The sequence below is a fragment of the Pholis gunnellus genome, assembly GCF_910591455.1.
Source record: "Pholis gunnellus genome assembly, chromosome: 10".
Taxonomy (NCBI): domain Eukaryota; kingdom Metazoa; phylum Chordata; class Actinopteri; order Perciformes; family Pholidae; genus Pholis; species Pholis gunnellus.
This window is the reverse complement of record NC_136537.1, coordinates 24,954,123-24,973,115: the sequence shown is the minus strand read 5'-3', so window position 1 is coordinate 24,973,115 and position 18,993 is coordinate 24,954,123. Positions and strand designations below refer to the sequence as shown.

Below are 18,993 nucleotides of genomic sequence, written 5' to 3'. Positions count from 1 at the left end.
ACTGCTGCTGAATTATTTCTTCTTTTTGTTGTTATCTCGGAGCTTGTTAGCAACAGAGCTGAGACAGACCTGATGTTAATCGGCCGTCAATAGACGGTGAAATGAGCAGTCGGTTTGAGCCCAGATCTGTGCTTTAGTCATAAGAAAGACGGGGCGAGACGGGGAGAAGGAGCAGAACCTTCTGAGCCCAGATGACCAGCAGCACATTCAACATGAACAGGTTTCTTTAACAGTTGCTACTTTGCTCATAAATATTCAATATTTCAATAATACAATATATTATCAATATTTGGTGTATTGAATGGGGCCTCAGTGTATAGAAGTCCATCTATGTACGCAGCACAGTCCTGGCTAGAAGTAGAGAGAACTCAAACATCTCTCTCATGCAGAAGAACAGTTATGACAGAAATTATTTGAAAACATTTTGTTTTTAATCTATTTAATATTTTATTTTACAAAAATGTAAAAATAATGGAGTCTATATAAAATGTTTCCAAGTGCCCACAAGTGTTATCAATATTAAATAAAAGAGATGGAGGCTCCACCACGACTCAGTGACTCAACAGTAGCAACACCGGAGAGTAAAAACACGATACAGGTACAAGTACTGCTTTCAAAACCTGGAGTAGAGAAGAACAATATCTCTGAGATGCAGAGGAGTTCTTGTCACTGAGTCAATCATGGCGCAGAATTTAAAGTTTTATTTTACAGGATCTGGTTTTGATTAATCACACAATCTTAAGCTTTTGATTTGGTTGCTTTATCTGATGGAATGGTTTATCACACATGATGTGTCCAAGACGAGAAGCTGACGTCTGTTTTTACATAAATGGTGTAAATTCACACTCTTTTTAAACCCTGCTGGCAGGTTTTGGGCGTTAACAAGAAACCAATCATGTCTGTTCAAACCAGAACTCATTCCTTTCCTCTGCAGCAGGTGTCAAACTACAGGAGCCTCATCTTTGATGACACATCCATGTTCCCCACACACACACACACACACACACACACACACACACACACACACACACACACACACACACACACACACACACACCTCGACCTCAGAGCCAGACCTCAAACCAGTTGTGTGGTGGAGTTATGCCGATTGATAATTGTAAGAAAGTGCAGCGGACAGCGATCTAAACTCTGCTTTTCTTTGCTGCCACATCTGGACACGGAGCTGTAAACCACATCTGCTGTGGATGGAAAAGACCCACAAACAATATGTTCAGTACCGAGAGAGTGTGGAGCGTTTGATCTCTGTTGTTCCGCCGGTTGTTACAATGTGTTTATGCTGTTTCTAGTTTCTTTTACTGTTACTCATGTGTTGCTATTTTCTCTACAAAATAAATCTATTACATCATTCATCTTTTGTTCTGATATCCAACAATTTATCACGTTCTGTTCAGCAGTTTGGGCTACAATCACAGAAACTACATGTTTATTTTGTATCGATCTTTATTAAATACTAGTCCTGTGTGTAATCATTATGGGGCTTACACGAGTCATTTAGAGCTGAAAGAATGAACTGATTGGTCGAATTAATTGATTATCATTTTGATAATCGGTTGATTATATTTGTCATTTATAAAGCGAAAATTACAAATATTTGCTGGTCAACGTTCCAATAAAACAACAGAACTGAGGTTACGTTAGCTTTAACAAAATTATTCAAGTTCTACAAAATATCTTGATTTTATGAAAATAAGAACGTTTAAGGGGAGAACATTGTGGTGATATTAACAACGCTAACAAAGCTAAGATCGTTAGCTGGTGTGTAACGACACGTCATCAGTTAAATGTTGGTCATGCTTCAGTATCAGGTCTCAACAGTTTGGTCTCAAAAAACTGGTTTAAAGCCGAAGACCTGGACCAGATCCCTGCAGAGCCTCTGAGTATTTAAACTATGAATTATACATTGTTCATAAATTACACGTTATACTTCTTTTCACTATGAAATCATGAAAGAACGCACTGAGGCCGTTCTGTTGTGAAACAGACAGATCCAGAGTCAGTTGAGTTCATTGTTTGTTGGCAGACACACAGGTGTTTGAATACTGACCTGTGTTCTGAGTCATCAGCTCCTCCACATGATGACAGTTAATCAGCCGATTACAGGTTAACCTCACGTCAACACGCTTTACTTTAACCCATAAATACACAAATATATCGATACAAATTCAACACAATAACAGATATTCAGATGTATTATGAACTGCTTTGGAGGAAAGAAGTTTACATCAGACAGAATTATGTTTTCATTGATTTTTTGGTGTATTTTTGGAATTTTACATTTGTTTTTATTGCCCATTTTAATTGTCTTGTTTTTAAGAACAGCATTTGTAATTAGCATCATACATTTACTATCATTTGTATATTTATTTGAACACAGTGGCTCTAATGTTGGATTTACCACCTTATTTATAATAAAGGAAACAACATCTTTAAATTGGAAGAGATTTTCATCTTTTTCTCTTACGAGCAAATATCAAATGTAATCTCTGTGGCCGGACCGGAGGAATTCTACGGCACAAGTCTGTTGTGTTCAGACATTTATCTGTACGGCACAACTAACTACTGAGTTTAGATGTGTTTTACATGATGAGCTCTGACTGATGGAGTCAAGTTTGTTTGTTACAACATGAATGTCTAAAGAAGAAAAATGACATTAAACAGGATTCATATCACACGTGGCTCAATCTACGGGACGATGAATGTGAATTGCTTAACTTGTGTGTTTTGGTGCACGAGAGTGACGGACGAACGAAGCGTTCAGTAAAAACTGAACGTCAGAAAATGTTCTTATAAATCAACGAGAGTAGAAATAATCTTCCTGTGTTTACATGATATTTGTTTAGCAGGAGAGGGAAGGATTGTTGTGAAATCAGGAAGTCAATCTTAATTAAAACATATTTTACATTTAATTATGATTATAATTCTTTATCAGCTGATTTCTTTGAAACGTTTTGCTGTTAGTTTGATATTGTAATATTTCTTTCTCTTCTACTGATGTAAATATTTATTTGATATCATTGTGAAACACTTGAAACTACATTTCATCTGTTCTTGTTCTTCTATATTTAATAAAGACGTGATGCATCAGTTGATCAGCTGTGCAGCATGTTGACGGAGATCTTAACACGTTTGGTTTCGTTCTGTTTCTGTCATATTTCATTGATTTAAATGTTATTAACTGAAAGTATTCCTCTTGATTTGTCCATGATGATAATATAAAATAAACTCTGAATGTGATCTCGTACTCAAACACAAACAGCACGTTTGTTGTTTAAATAAAGTAAATTTCTTTAAATTCATGTGAGTTGAATTGAAACCTGACGGAGCTGTAAAATCTATTTTACATCAAAAGGAGTTGTTTGTTTGTTTACTACTTTGACAAATATATAAACATAAAATAAGCAAGATTATATATTTTAACAATAGAAACACTTTGAATGGAACTGATTTGAATCATCATAACACATCGATGTATTTCCTGATCTTTATTTCTACAAAGTCAAACAGAATCAGCAGAAGAACTCGATGGTTAACATGCAGTCTGTGGCTCCACCTGCTGTTGGAATACTACCACTAGTACATCCACTGCTACTAGTACTACTAGTACTACTGTGCAGTTTAGTTTTATTCCAGGAGAAAGAAAAACATGAAGCTAAGAATTGAATACAGTAAAATGTTCACGTCCACTTTTATTATTGTGTTGCATCCTCAGTTGTACTTTTGTTTGATTCCTTTTTCTACATTTCCTTTCATTGTGTTTATTGTTATTTTAGTGAGTATTTCTAAAGTATATCAAAGTTTAATTGAAGCCCACGTTGAGTCCTTAACGTGGTTCATCTGCGGAGGAAAGCCATGTGAAAGCCTTGAAAGCTCCAGAACAGAACGGACCTCGTGTGAGATGTTTTTATTTATTTTACAGCTAATGTTTAGATGAATAACATCTCGTATCTTCTTTCATCATAAGCAGAAACAAATATATTATGTTCTGTATAGGTTTCATTTATGAAGAGTCATTCGACAAAATATTTATATATTTTCCTTTTTAAGAGTTTTTCTGTTAGTTCTATATATTTTCTATCTAAAACGATCTACTAGGGGTTATGATATGTCAGTGAGCCCATACTTAGATTAAATATTATAATATATATATATATATATATACATACACATAGTACATTTACTCAAGCACTGTAAAGTACAAATTCAGTTCCATGTACTTCTACTTTACTTGATTATTTACATGTTCTGCTACTTTCTACGACTGTTTTTTTAAGTCACGGTTTTGAATACAGAACTTTAACTTGAATTGTGTTTTTACACTGTGGTGTTGCTGCTTTTACTTGAGTAATGTTCAGGGTCTTTTTACGTACTCGATAGATACAGAAATTAAGAAATGTACACGTTTTAGAACAGAATACATTTCACAATAAAAACAAGTTACATCACACGATCTGAAACGTTCAGTGTTTCTTGCTTATGCGGTCTGTGGTTCCGTGTTAGTCCAGTACATCTTCTGTTTCAGCTCTCTGTCTTATTAAACACAGAGAACCCAGATGATTGACTGGAGATAAACCTTCTTTAAAACCTTTGCTCTGAAAAGTAGTCCTACAGCACCACCTGCTGGTTAGAACCGACAGCATGAGAATCCAGTATCTAGTTATATTCATAAATTGGCATATTCTGAGAGAAAGATGACAATTTATGAGAATTAAGGTGAAAATGAAGATTGAATCTTGTATGTGTATTTTAAATATCTTGTTAACTTTTACAGAAGAGCAAAAGAAAGAATCTTGACTGGAAACGTTACAAACCGTCCTCACCGTTACAGACAGGAGGCAGGAGGGTGATTAAGAGCATCCAGAACACCATTGGTGTCCGTCTACTGAGCATCAGTGATATTGGTGAGAAGAGGTGCCTGCAAAGAGCTCAAAGGATATTAAAAGACTAATCTCACCACAGCCACAACCTGTTCACCCTGCAGAGATCAGCTGCCATACCACCAGACGTCAAAACAGCTTCTTTCCTCCAGCTGGGAGACTCCTCCACTCATCCTCCAACATCCACATGGAGTGTTTTACTTGTGTAGCAAAATAGGACTACAATCTGCATCTCGTTGTGCAACCCTGATGTACAATGACAGTTGAATAACGTTGTAGCTTTTATATACATTCCCATACATCAAAAATATTTTGTATGTATACATATATATATATATTTTATATATGTATTTGAAATTTTTGAAATATATTTATATATATATATATATTTTGTAATATACTGTATGTATATATATATTTTTTTTCTTTTAAATATAACATATATTGTATATTTTTGTATTTGTGTATGTATGTGTGCAAATAATACATATATTTAAAATATATAAACATTTTATATATGTATTATATATAATTATATATATATATATATATTGACGTATATTAAAATATACATATTTTTTGAAATATAAATATATCTATTAAAAAATATTTTAATAAAAATATTAAGTCTGTTATTGACGATATTTTACTCTATTGTACTATACTTAATTTAATTCAATATTGATTTATTTTATTTTACCCATTCAATTGAATTTAAATGAATATCTAGCACCAGCAGGTGGCGGTGAACAAAACTACGACGAAGAAGAAGAAGAAGAAGAAGAAGAAGGTAGCTTCCGTCACGTAGCTAGCTGGTCACAACACAAATAGCTCGAAACGACTTTCTGCATTCGTCTTCGGTTTAAACAACGTTTTCACATCTGAGCGTTTTACTGGCTGACTTTAGAAAACGACGTGGGTTACTTGACACAAGTTCCGTATTTCATTTAAGGTAAGTCCGCTGCTGAAAAAGTTGTTAGCTGTTTTTTGGCCGTCAGCTAACTTTGATGATAATTTCTGCATTAGCTCGGTAAGCTAACGCTGTCAGCCTCTTTCTGAGATATCACAAACGTCATAACGGTTCACATTCACGGTGACTGTTGTCTGTTATTTTAGTGACAAAATGAGACAAATGTCTTTTATTATTTCAAGTGTGGCATAAGCTTGTTTGTGTGTGTTAAAGACACATTTTGTTCAGTCTGCAGTAAACAAGAAATCGAAGAAGCTCCAGTATAATGCATATATTTATACATGCATGCATAAACACTGTGAAATAATCCTCTTCGAGCAAGAATTCATCACTCAAAACATGAATTAAGTGAACGTATAACTTTACATGAGTCACCAAAATGTACTCAAAGTAGAAGTATTGCAATAAAATGTTCCCTATTGACGTTATATCTGATATCTGATTTATATCCTGTTGTCTAGTTTAATCTACAGCAATGCATCAGTTTATATGATCCTCATATGTTGCTGTGAAAACCACGTTTCTCTAAAAAGAAAAACACCCTGTTTTCAGATTTGTGACTATGCATTTAACAGCTGATCCAAGATTCTTTTTAAAGAGTAAATCTTTAGTTTATCACAAACAATACATAAAGGAACACTTCATCCTTCAGTTTATCACAAACACTCAACATCAACACATGAAGGAACACTTCATCCTTCAGTTTATCACAAACATTCAACATCAACACATAAAGGAACACTTCATCCTTCAGTTTATCACAAACATTCAACATCAACACAAAGGATCACTTCATCCTTCAGTTTATCACAAACATTCAACATCAACACAAAAACACTTAATCTTTTAGTTTATCACAAACATTCAACATCAACAAATAAAGGAACACTTCATCCTTCAGTTTATCACAAACATTCATCATCAACACATAAAGAAACACTTCATCCTTCTGTTTATCACAAACATTCAACATCAACACAAAGGAACACTTCATCCTTTAGTTTATCACAAACATTCAACATCAACACATAAAGGAACACTTCATCCTTCAGTTTATCACAAACATTCATCATCAACACAAAGGAACACTTCATCCTTCAGTTTCTCACAAACATTCAACATCAACACAAAACACTTCATCTTTTAGTTTATCACAAACATTCAACATCAACAAATAAAGGAACACTTCATCCTTCAGTTCATCACAAACATTCATCATCAACACAAAGGAACACTTCATCCTTCAGTTTATCACAAACATTCAACATCAACACAAAAACACTTAATCTTTTAGTTTATCACAAACGTTCAACATCAACAAATAAAGGAACACGTAATCCTTCAGTTTATCACAAACATTCAACATCAACACAAAGAAACACTTCATCTTTTAGTTTATCACAAACATTCAACATCAACACAAAAACACTTCATCTTTTAGTTTATCACAAACATTCAACATCAACACAAAGGAACACTTCATCCTTTAGTTTATCACAAACATTCAACACATAAAGGAACACTTCATCCTTCAGTTTATCTCAAACATTCAACATCAACTCATAAAGGAACACTTCATCCTTCAATTTATCACAAACATCAACTCATAAATGAACACTTCATCCTTCAGTTTATCACAAACATCAACTCATAAAGGAACACGTAATCCTTCAGTTTATCACAAACATTCAACATCAACACAAAGAAACACTTCATCTTTTAGTTTATCACAAACATTCAACATCAACACAAATAAACACTTAATCTTTTAGTTTATCACAAACATTCAACATCAACAAATAAAGGAACACTTCATCCTTCAGTTTATCTCAAACATTCAACATCAACTCATAAAGGAACACTTCATCCTTCAGTTTATCACAAACATTCAACATCAACACAAAAACACTTCATCTTTTAGTTTATCACAAACATTCAACATCAACACAAAGAAACACTTCATCTTTTAGTTTATCACAAACATTCAACATCAACAAATAAAGGAACACTTCATCCTTCAGTTTATCACAGACATTCATCATCAACACATAAAGAAACACTTCATCTTTAAGTTTATCACAAACATTCAACATCAACGCATAAAGGAAAACTTCATCCTTCAATTTATCACAAACATCAACTCATAAATGAACACTTCATCCTTCAGTTTATCACAAACATCAACTCATAAAGGAACACGTAATCCTTCAGTTTATCACAAACATTCAACATCAACACAAAGAAACACTTCATCTTTTAGTTTATCACAAACATTCAACATCAACAAATAAAGGACCACTTCATCCTTCAGTTTATCACAAACATTCAACATCAACACAAAAACACTTCATCTTTTAGTTTATCACAAACATTCAACATCAACAAATAAAGGAACACTTCATCCTTCAGTTTATCACAAACATTCATCATCAACACAAAGGAACACTTCATCCTTCAGTTTATCACAAACATTCAACATCAACACAAAAACACTTCATCTTTTAGTTTATCACAAACTTTCATCATCAACACAAAGGAACACTTCATCTTTCAGTTTATCACAAACATTCAACATCAACACAAAAACACTTCATCCTTTAGTTTATCACAAACATTCAACATCAACACATAAAGGAACACTTCATCCTTCAGTTTATCACAAACATTCATCATCAACACAAAAACACTTCATCTTTTAGTTTATCACAACCATTCAACATCAACAAATAAAGGAACACTTCATCCTTCAGTTTATCACAAACATTAATCATCAACACATAAAGAAACACTTCATCTTTAAGTTTATCACAAACATTCAACATCAACACATAAAGGAAAACTTCATCCTTCTGTTTATCACAAACATTCAACATCAACACAAAGGAACACTTCATCCTTTAGTTTATCACAAACATTCAACATCAACACATAAAGGAACACTTCATCCTTCAGTTTATCTCAAACATTCAACATCAACTCATAAAGGAACACTTCATCCTTCAGTTTATCTCAAACATTCAACATCAACTCATAAAGGAACACTTCATCCTTCAATTTATCACAAACATCAACTCATAAAGGAACACGTAATCCTTCAGTTTATCACAAACATCAACTCATAAAGGAACACGTAATCCTTCAGTTTATCACAAACATTCAACATCAACACAAAAACACTTCATCTTTTAGTTTATCACAAACTTTCATCATCAACACAAAGGAACACTTCATCTTTCAGTTTATCACAAACATTCAACATCAACACAAAAACACTTCATCTTTTAGTTTATCACAAACATTCAACATCAACACAAAGAAACACTTCATCTTTTAGTTTATCACAAACATTCAACATCAACACAAATAAACACTTCATCTTTTAGTTTATCACAAACATTCAACATCAACAAATAAAGGAACACTTCATCCTTCAGTTTATCTCAAACATTCAACATCAACAAATAAAGGAACACTTCATCCTTCAGTTTATCACAAACATTCATCATCAACACAAAAACACTTCATCTTTTAGTTTATCACAACCATTCAACATCAACAAATAAAGGAACACTTCATCCTTCAGTTTATCACAAACATTAATCATCAACACATAAAGAAACACTTCATCTTTAAGTTTATCACAAACATTCAACATCAACACATAAAGGAAAACTTCATCCTTCTGTTTATCACAAACATTCAACATCAACACAAAGGAACACTTCATCCTTTAGTTTATCACAAACATTCAACATCAACACATAAAGGAACACTTCATCCTTCAGTTTATCTCAAACATTCAACATCAACTCATAAAGGAACACTTCATCCTTCAGTTTATCTCAAACATTCAACATCAACTCATAAAGGAACACTTCATCCTTCAATTTATCACAAACATCAACTCATAAAGGAACACGTAATCCTTCAGTTTATCACAAACATCAACTCATAAAGGAACACGTAATCCTTCAGTTTATCACAAACATTCAACATCAACACAAAAACACTTCATCTTTTAGTTTATCACAAACTTTCATCATCAACACAAAGGAACACTTCATCTTTCAGTTTATCACAAACATTCAACATCAACACAAAAACACTTCATCTTTTAGTTTATCACAAACATTCAACATCAACACAAAGGACCACTTCATCCTTTAGTTTATCACAAACATTCAACATCAACACATAAAGGAACACTTCATCCTTCAGTTTATCTCAAACATTCAACATCAACTCATAAAGGAACACTTCATCCTTCAATTTATCACAAACATCAACTCATAAAGGAACACTTCATGCTTCAGTTTATCACAAACATCAACTCATAAATGAACACGTAATCCTTCAGTTTATCACAAACATTCAACATCAACACAAAAACACTTCATCTTTTAGTTTATCACAAACATTCAACATCAACAAATAAAGGAACACTTCATCCTTCAGTTCATCACAAAGATTCAACATCAACAAATAAAGGAACACTTCATCCTTTAGTTTATCACAAACATTCAACATCAACAAAAAACACTTCATCTTTTAGTTTATCACAAACATTCAACATCAACACAAAGGAACACTTCATCCTTAAGTTTATCTCAAACATTCAACATCAACTCATAAAGGAACACTTCATCCTTCAATTTATCACAAACATCAACTCATAAATGAACACTTCATCCTTCAGTTTATCACAAACATCAACTCATAAAGGAACACGTAATCCTTCAGTTTATCACAAACATTCAACATCAACACAAAGAAACACTTCATCTTTTAGTTTATCACAAACATTCAACATCAACACAAATAAACACTTCATCTTTTAGTTTATCACAAACATTCAACATCAACAAATAAAGGAACACTTCATCCTTCAGTTTATCTCAAACATTCAACATCAACAAATAAAGGAACACTTCATCCTTCAGTTTATCACAAACATTCAACATCAACACAAAAACACTTCATCTTTTAGTTTATCACAAACATTCAACATCAACACAAAGGAACACTTCATCCTTAAGTTTATCTCAAACATTCAACATCAACTCATAAAGGAACACTTCATCCTTCAATTTATCACAAACATCAACTCATAAATGAACACTTCATCCTTCAGTTTATCACAAACATCAACTCATAAAGGAACACGTAATCCTTCAGTTTATCACAAACATTCAACATCAACACAAAGAAACACTTCATCTTTTAGTTTATCACAAACATTCAACATCAACACAAAAACACTTCATCTTTTAGTTTATCACAAACATTCAACATCAACACAAAGGAACACTTCATCCTTGTTTATCACAAACATTCAACACATAAAGGAACACGTAATCCTTCAGTTTATCACAAACATTCAACATCAACACAAATAAACACTTGATCTTTTAGTTTATCACAAACATTCAACATCAACAAATAAAGGAACACTTCATCCTTCAGTTTATCTCAAACATTCAACATCAACTCATAAAGGAACACTTCATCCTTCAGTTTATCACAAACATTCAACATCGACACAAAAACACTTCATCTTTTAGTTTATCACAAACATTCAACATCAACACAAAGAAACACTTCATCTTTTAGTTTATCACAAACATTCAACATCAACAAATAAAGGAACACTTCATCCTTCAGTTTATCACAAACATTCATCATCAACACATAAAGAAACACTTCATCTTTAAGTTTATCACAAACATTCAACATCAACACAAATAAACACTTCATCTTTTAGTTTATCACAAACATTCAACATCAACAAATAAAGGAACACTTCATCCTTCAGTTTATCTCAAACATTCAACATCAACAAATAAAGGAACACTTCATCCTTCAGTTTATCACAAACATTCAACATCAACACAAAAACACTTCATCTTTTAGTTTATCACAAACATTCAACATCAACACAAAGGAACACTTCATCCTTAAGTTTATCTCAAACATTCAACATCAACTCATAAAGGAACACTTCATCCTTCAATTTATCACAAACATCAACTCATAAATGAACACTTCATCCTTCAGTTTATCACAAACATCAACTCATAAAGGAACACGTAATCCTTCAGTTTATCACAAACATTCAACATCAACACAAAGAAACACTTCATCTTTTAGTTTATCACAAACATTCAACATCAACACAAAAACACTTCATCTTTTAGTTTATCACAAACATTCAACATCAACACAAAGGAACACTTCATCCTTGTTTATCACAAACATTCAACACATAAAGGAACACGTAATCCTTCAGTTTATCACAAACATTCAACATCAACACAAATAAACACTTGATCTTTTAGTTTATCACAAACATTCAACATCAACAAATAAAGGAACACTTCATCCTTCAGTTTATCTCAAACATTCAACATCAACTCATAAAGGAACACTTCATCCTTCAGTTTATCACAAACATTCAACATCGACACAAAAACACTTCATCTTTTAGTTTATCACAAACATTCAACATCAACACAAAGAAACACTTCATCTTTTAGTTTATCACAAACATTCAACATCAACAAATAAAGGAACGCTTCATCCTTCAATTTATCACAAACATCAACTCATAAATGAACACTTCATCCTTCAGTTTATCACAAACATCAACTCATAAAGGAACACGTAATCCTTCAGTTTATCACAAACATCAACTCATAAATGAACACTTCATCCTTCAGTTTATCACAAACATCAACTCATAAAGGAACACTTCATCCTTCAGTTTATCACAAACATTCATCATCAACACAAAGGAAGACTTCATCTTTCAGTTTATCACAAACATTCAACATCAACACAAAAACACTTCATCTTTTAGTTTATCACAAACATTCAACATCAACACAAAGGAACACTTCATCCTTTAGTTTATCACAAACATTCAACATCAACACATAAAGGAACACTTCATCCTTCAGTTTATCTCAAACATTCAACATCAACTCATAAAGGAACACTTCATCCTTCAATTTATCACAAACATCAACTCATAAAGGAACACGTAATCCTTCAGTTTATCACAAACATTCATCATCAACACATAAAATAACACTTCATCCTTCTGTTTATCACAAACATTCAACATCAACACAAAGGAACACTTCATCCTTCAATTTATCACAAACATCAACTCATAAAGGAACACGTAATCCTTCAGTTTATCACAAACATTCAACATCAACACAAAGAAACACTTCATCTTTTAGTTTATCACAAACATTCAACATCAACACAAAGAAACACTTCATCTTTTAGTTTATCACAAACATTCAACATCAACAAATAAAGGAACACTTCATCCTTCAGTTTATCACAAACATTCATCATCAACACAAAAACACTTCATCTTTTAGTTTATCACAACCATTCAATTTCAACAAATAAAGGAACACTTCATCCTTCAGTTTATCACAAACATTAATCATCAACACATGAAGGAACACTTCATCCTTCAGTTTATCACAAACATTCAACATCAACACAAAAACACTTCATCTTTTAGTTTATCACAAACATTCAACATCAACACAAAGGAACACTTCATCCTTAAGTTTATCTCAAACATTCAACATCAACTCATAAAGGAACACTTCATCCTTCAATTTATCACAAACATCAACTCATAAATGAACACTTCATCCTTCAGTTTATCACAAACATCAACTCATAAAGGAACACGTAATCCTTCAGTTTATCACAAACATTCAACATCAACACAAAGAAACACTTCATCTTTTAGTTTATCACAAACATTCAACATCAACACAAAAACACTTCATCTTTTAGTTTATCACAAACATTCAACATCAACACAAAGGAACACTTCATCCTTGTTTATCACAAACATTCAACACATAAAGGAACACGTAATCCTTCAGTTTATCACAAACATTCAACATCAACACAAATAAACACTTGATCTTTTAGTTTATCACAAACATTCAACATCAACAAATAAAGGAACACTTCATCCTTCAGTTTATCTCAAACATTCAACATCAACTCATAAAGGAACACTTCATCCTTCAGTTTATCACAAACATTCAACATCGACACAAAAACACTTCATCTTTTAGTTTATCACAAACATTCAACATCAACACAAAGAAACACTTCATCTTTTAGTTTATCACAAACATTCAACATCAACAAATAAAGGAACACTTCATCCTTCAGTTTATCACAAACATTCATCATCAACACATAAAGAAACACTTCATCTTTAAGTTTATCACAAACATTCAACATCAACACAAATAAACACTTCATCTTTTAGTTTATCACAAACATTCAACATCAACAAATAAAGGAACACTTCATCCTTCAGTTTATCTCAAACATTCAACATCAACAAATAAAGGAACACTTCATCCTTTAGTTTATCACAAACATTCAACATCAACACAAAAACACTTCATCTTTTAGTTTATCACAAACATTCAACATCAACACAAAGGAACACTTCATCCTTAAGTTTATCTCAAACATTCAACATCAACTCATAAAGGAACACTTCATCCTTCAATTTATCACAAACATCAACTCATAAATGAACACTTCATCCTTCAGTTTATCACAAACATCAACTCATAAAGGAACACGTAATCCTTCAGTTTATCACAAACATTCAACATCAACACAAAGAAACACTTCATCTTTTAGTTTATCACAAACATTCAACATCAACACAAAAACACTTCATCTTTTAGTTTATCACAAACATTCAACATCAACAAATAAAGGAACACTTCATCCTTTAGTTTATCACAAACATTCAACATCAACACAAAAACACTTCATCTTTTAGTTTATCACAAACATTCAACATCAACACAAAGGAACACTTCATCCTTAAGTTTATCTCAAACATTCAACATCAACTCATAAAGGAACACTTCATCCTTCAATTTATCACAAACATCAACTCATAAATGAACACTTCATCCTTCAGTTTATCACAAACATCAACTCATAAAGGAACACGTAATCCTTCAGTTTATCACAAACATTCAACATCAACACAAAGGAACACTTCATCCTTGTTTATCACAAACATTCAACACATAAAGGAACACGTAATCCTTCAGTTTATCACAAACATTCAACATCAACACAAATAAACACTTGATCTTTTAGTTTATCACAAACATTCAACATCAACAAATAAAGGAACACTTCATCCTTCAGTTTATCTCAAACATTCAACATCAACTCATAAAGGAACACTTCATCCTTCAGTTTATCACAAACATTCAACATCGACACAAAAACACTTCATCTTTTAGTTTATCACAAACATTCAACATCAACACAAAGAAACACTTCATCTTTTAGTTTATCACAAACATTCAACATCAACAAATAAAGGAACACTTCATCCTTCAATTTATCACAAACATCAACTCATAAATGAACACTTCATCCTTCAGTTTATCACAAACATCAACTCATAAAGGAACACGTAATCCTTCAGTTTATCACAAACATTCAACATCAACACAAAAACACTTCATCTTTTAGTTTATCACAAACATTCAACATCAACAAATAAAGGAACACTTCATCCTTCAGTTTATCACAAACATTCATCATCAACACAAAGGAACACTTCATCCTTCAGTTTATCACAAACATTCAACATCAACACAAAAACACTTCATCTTTTAGTTTATCACAAACTTTCATCATCAACACAAAGGAAGACTTCATCTTTCAGTTTATCACAAACATTCAACATCAACACAAAAACACTTCATCTTTTAGTTTATCACAAACATTCAACATCAACACAAAGGAACACTTCATCCTTTAGTTTATCACAAACATTCAACATCAACACATAAAGGAACACTTCATCCTTCAGTTTATCTCAAACATTCAACATCAACTCATAAAGGAACACTTCATCCTTCAATTTATCACAAACATCAACTCATAAAGGAACACGTAATCCTTCAGTTTATCACAAACATTCATCATCAACACATAAAATAACACTTCATCCTTCTGTTTATCACAAACATTCAACATCAACACAAAGGAACACTTCATCCTTCAATTTATCACAAACATCAACTCATAAAGGAACACGTAATCCTTCAGTTTATCTCAAACATTCAACATCAACACAAAGAAACACTTCATCTTTTAGTTTATCACAAACATTCAACATCAACACAAAGAAACACTTCATCTTTTAGTTTATCACAAACATTCAACATCAACAAATAAAGGAACACTTCATCCTTCAGTTTATCACAAACATTCATCATCAACACAAAAACACTTCATCTTTTAGTTTATCACAACCATTCAATTTCAACAAATAAAGGAACACTTCATCCTTCAGTTTATCACAAACATTAATCATCAACACATGAAGGAACACTTCATCCTTCAGTTTATCACAAACATTCAACATCAACACAAAAACACTTCATCTTTTAGTTTATCACAAACATTCAACATCAACACAAAGGAACACTTCATCCTTAAGTTTATCTCAAACATTCAACATCAACTCATAAAGGAACACTTCATCCTTCAATTTATCACAAACATCAACTCATAAATGAACACTTCATCCTTCAGTTTATCACAAACATCAACTCATAAAGGAACACGTAATCCTTCAGTTTATCACAAACATTCAACATCAACACAAAGAAACACTTCATCTTTTAGTTTATCACAAACATTCAACATCAACACAAAAACACTTCATCTTTTAGTTTATCACAAACATTCAACATCAACACAAAGGAACACTTCATCCTTGTTTATCACAAACATTCAACACATAAAGGAACACGTAATCCTTCAGTTTATCACAAACATTCAACATCAACACAAATAAACACTTCATCTTTTAGTTTATCACAAACATTCAACATCAACACATAAAGGAACACTTCATCCTTCAGTTTATCTCAAACATTCAACATCAACTCATAAAGGAACACTTCATCCTTCAGTTTATCACAAACATTCAACATCAACACAAAAACACTTCATCTTTTAGTTTATCACAAACATTCAACATCAACACAAAGAAACACTTCATCTTTTAGTTTATCACAAACATTCAACATCAACAAATAAAGGAACACTTCATCCTTCAGTTTATCACAAACATTCATCATCAACACATAAAGAAACACTTCATCTTTAAGTTTATCACAAACATTCAACATCAACACAAATAAACACTTCATCTTTTAGTTTATCACAAACATTCAACATCAACAAATAAAGGAACACTTCATCCTTCAGTTTATCTCAAACATTCAACATCAACAAATAAAGGAACACTTCATCCTTTAGTTTATCACAAACATTCAACATCAACACAAAAACACTTCATCTTTTAGTTTATCACAAACATTCAACATCAACACAAAGGAACACTTCATCCTTAAGTTTATCTCAAACATTCAACATCAACTCATAAAGGAACACTTCATCCTTCAATTTATCACAAACATCAACTCATAAATGAACACTTCATCCTTCAGTTTATCACAAACATCAACTCATAAAGGAACACGTAATCCTTCAGTTTATCACAAACATTCAACATCAACACAAAGAAACACTTCATCTTTTAGTTTATCACAAACATTCAACATCAACACAAAAACACTTCATCTTTTAGTTTATCACAAACATTCAACATCAACACAAAGGAACACTTCATCCTTGTTTATCACAAACATTCAACACATAAAGGAACACGTAATCCTTCAGTTTATCACAAACATTCAACATCAACACAAATAAACACTTGATCTTTTAGTTTATCACAAACATTCAACATCAACAAATAAAGGAACACTTCATCCTTCAGTTTATCTCAAACATTCAACATCAACTCATAAAGGAACACTTCATCCTTCAGTTTATCACAAACATTCAACATCGACACAAAAACACTTCATCTTTTAGTTTATCACAAACATTCAACATCAACACAAAGAAACACTTCATCTTTTAGTTTATCACAAACATTCAACATCAACAAATAAAGGAACACTTCATCCTTCAATTTATCACAAACATCAACTCATAAATGAACACTTCATCCTTCAGTTTATCACAAACATCAACTCATAAAGGAACACGTAATCCTTCAGTTTATCACAAACATTCAACATCAACAAATAAAGGACCACTTCATCCTTCAGTTTATCACAAACATTCAACATCAACACAAAAACACTTCATCTTTTAGTTTATCACAAACATTCAACATCAACAAATAAAGGAACACTTCATCCTTCAGTTTATCACAAACATTCATCATCAACACAAAGGAACACTTCATCCTTCAGTTTATCACAAACATTCAACATCAACACAAAAACACTTCATCTTTTAGTTTATCACAAACTTTCATCATCAACACAAAGGAAGACTTCATCTTTCAGTTTATCACAAACATTCAACATCAACACAAAAACACTTCATCTTTTAGTTTATCACAAACATTCAACATCAACACAAAGGAACACTTCATCCTTTAGTTTATCACAAACATTCAACATCAACACATAAAGGAACACTTCATCCTTCAGTTTATCTCAAACATTCAACATCAACTCATAAAGGAACACTTCATCCTTCAATTTATCACAAACATCAACTCATAAAGGAACACGTAATCCTTCAGTTTATCACAAACATTCATCATCAACACATAAAATAACACTTCATCCTTCTGTTTATCACAAACATTCAACATCAACACAAAGGAACACTTCATCCTTCAATTTATCACAAACATCAACTCATAAAGGAACACGTAATCCTTCAGTTTATCACAAACATTCAACATCAACACAAAGAAACACTTCATCTTTTAGTTTATCACAAACATTCAACATCAACACAAAGAAACACTTCATCTTTTAGTTTATCACAAACATTCAACATCAACAAATAAAGGAACACTTCATCCTTCAGTTTATCACAAACATTCATCATCAACACAAAAACACTTCATCTTTTAGTTTATCACAACCATTCAATTTCAACAAATAAAGGAACACTTCATCCTTCAGTTTATCACAAACATTAATCATCAACACATAA

At 32.1% G+C, this 18,993-nt stretch overlaps 1 protein-coding gene across 1 annotated transcript in view; it reads left to right on the top strand.

Moving 5' to 3' along the window:
• The first annotated feature begins 5,728 nt into the window (after window positions 1–5,728).
• The window catches only part of LOC306701764 (uncharacterized protein), a 42,340-nt gene continuing 29,075 nt past the window's right edge, over window positions 5,729–18,993 (top strand). The window contains exon 1 of the mRNA XM_079167167.1: window positions 5,729–5,847. The gene's annotated coding sequence lies outside the window, so the exon portion shown is untranslated. The remainder of the gene's footprint in view (window positions 5,848–18,993) is intronic.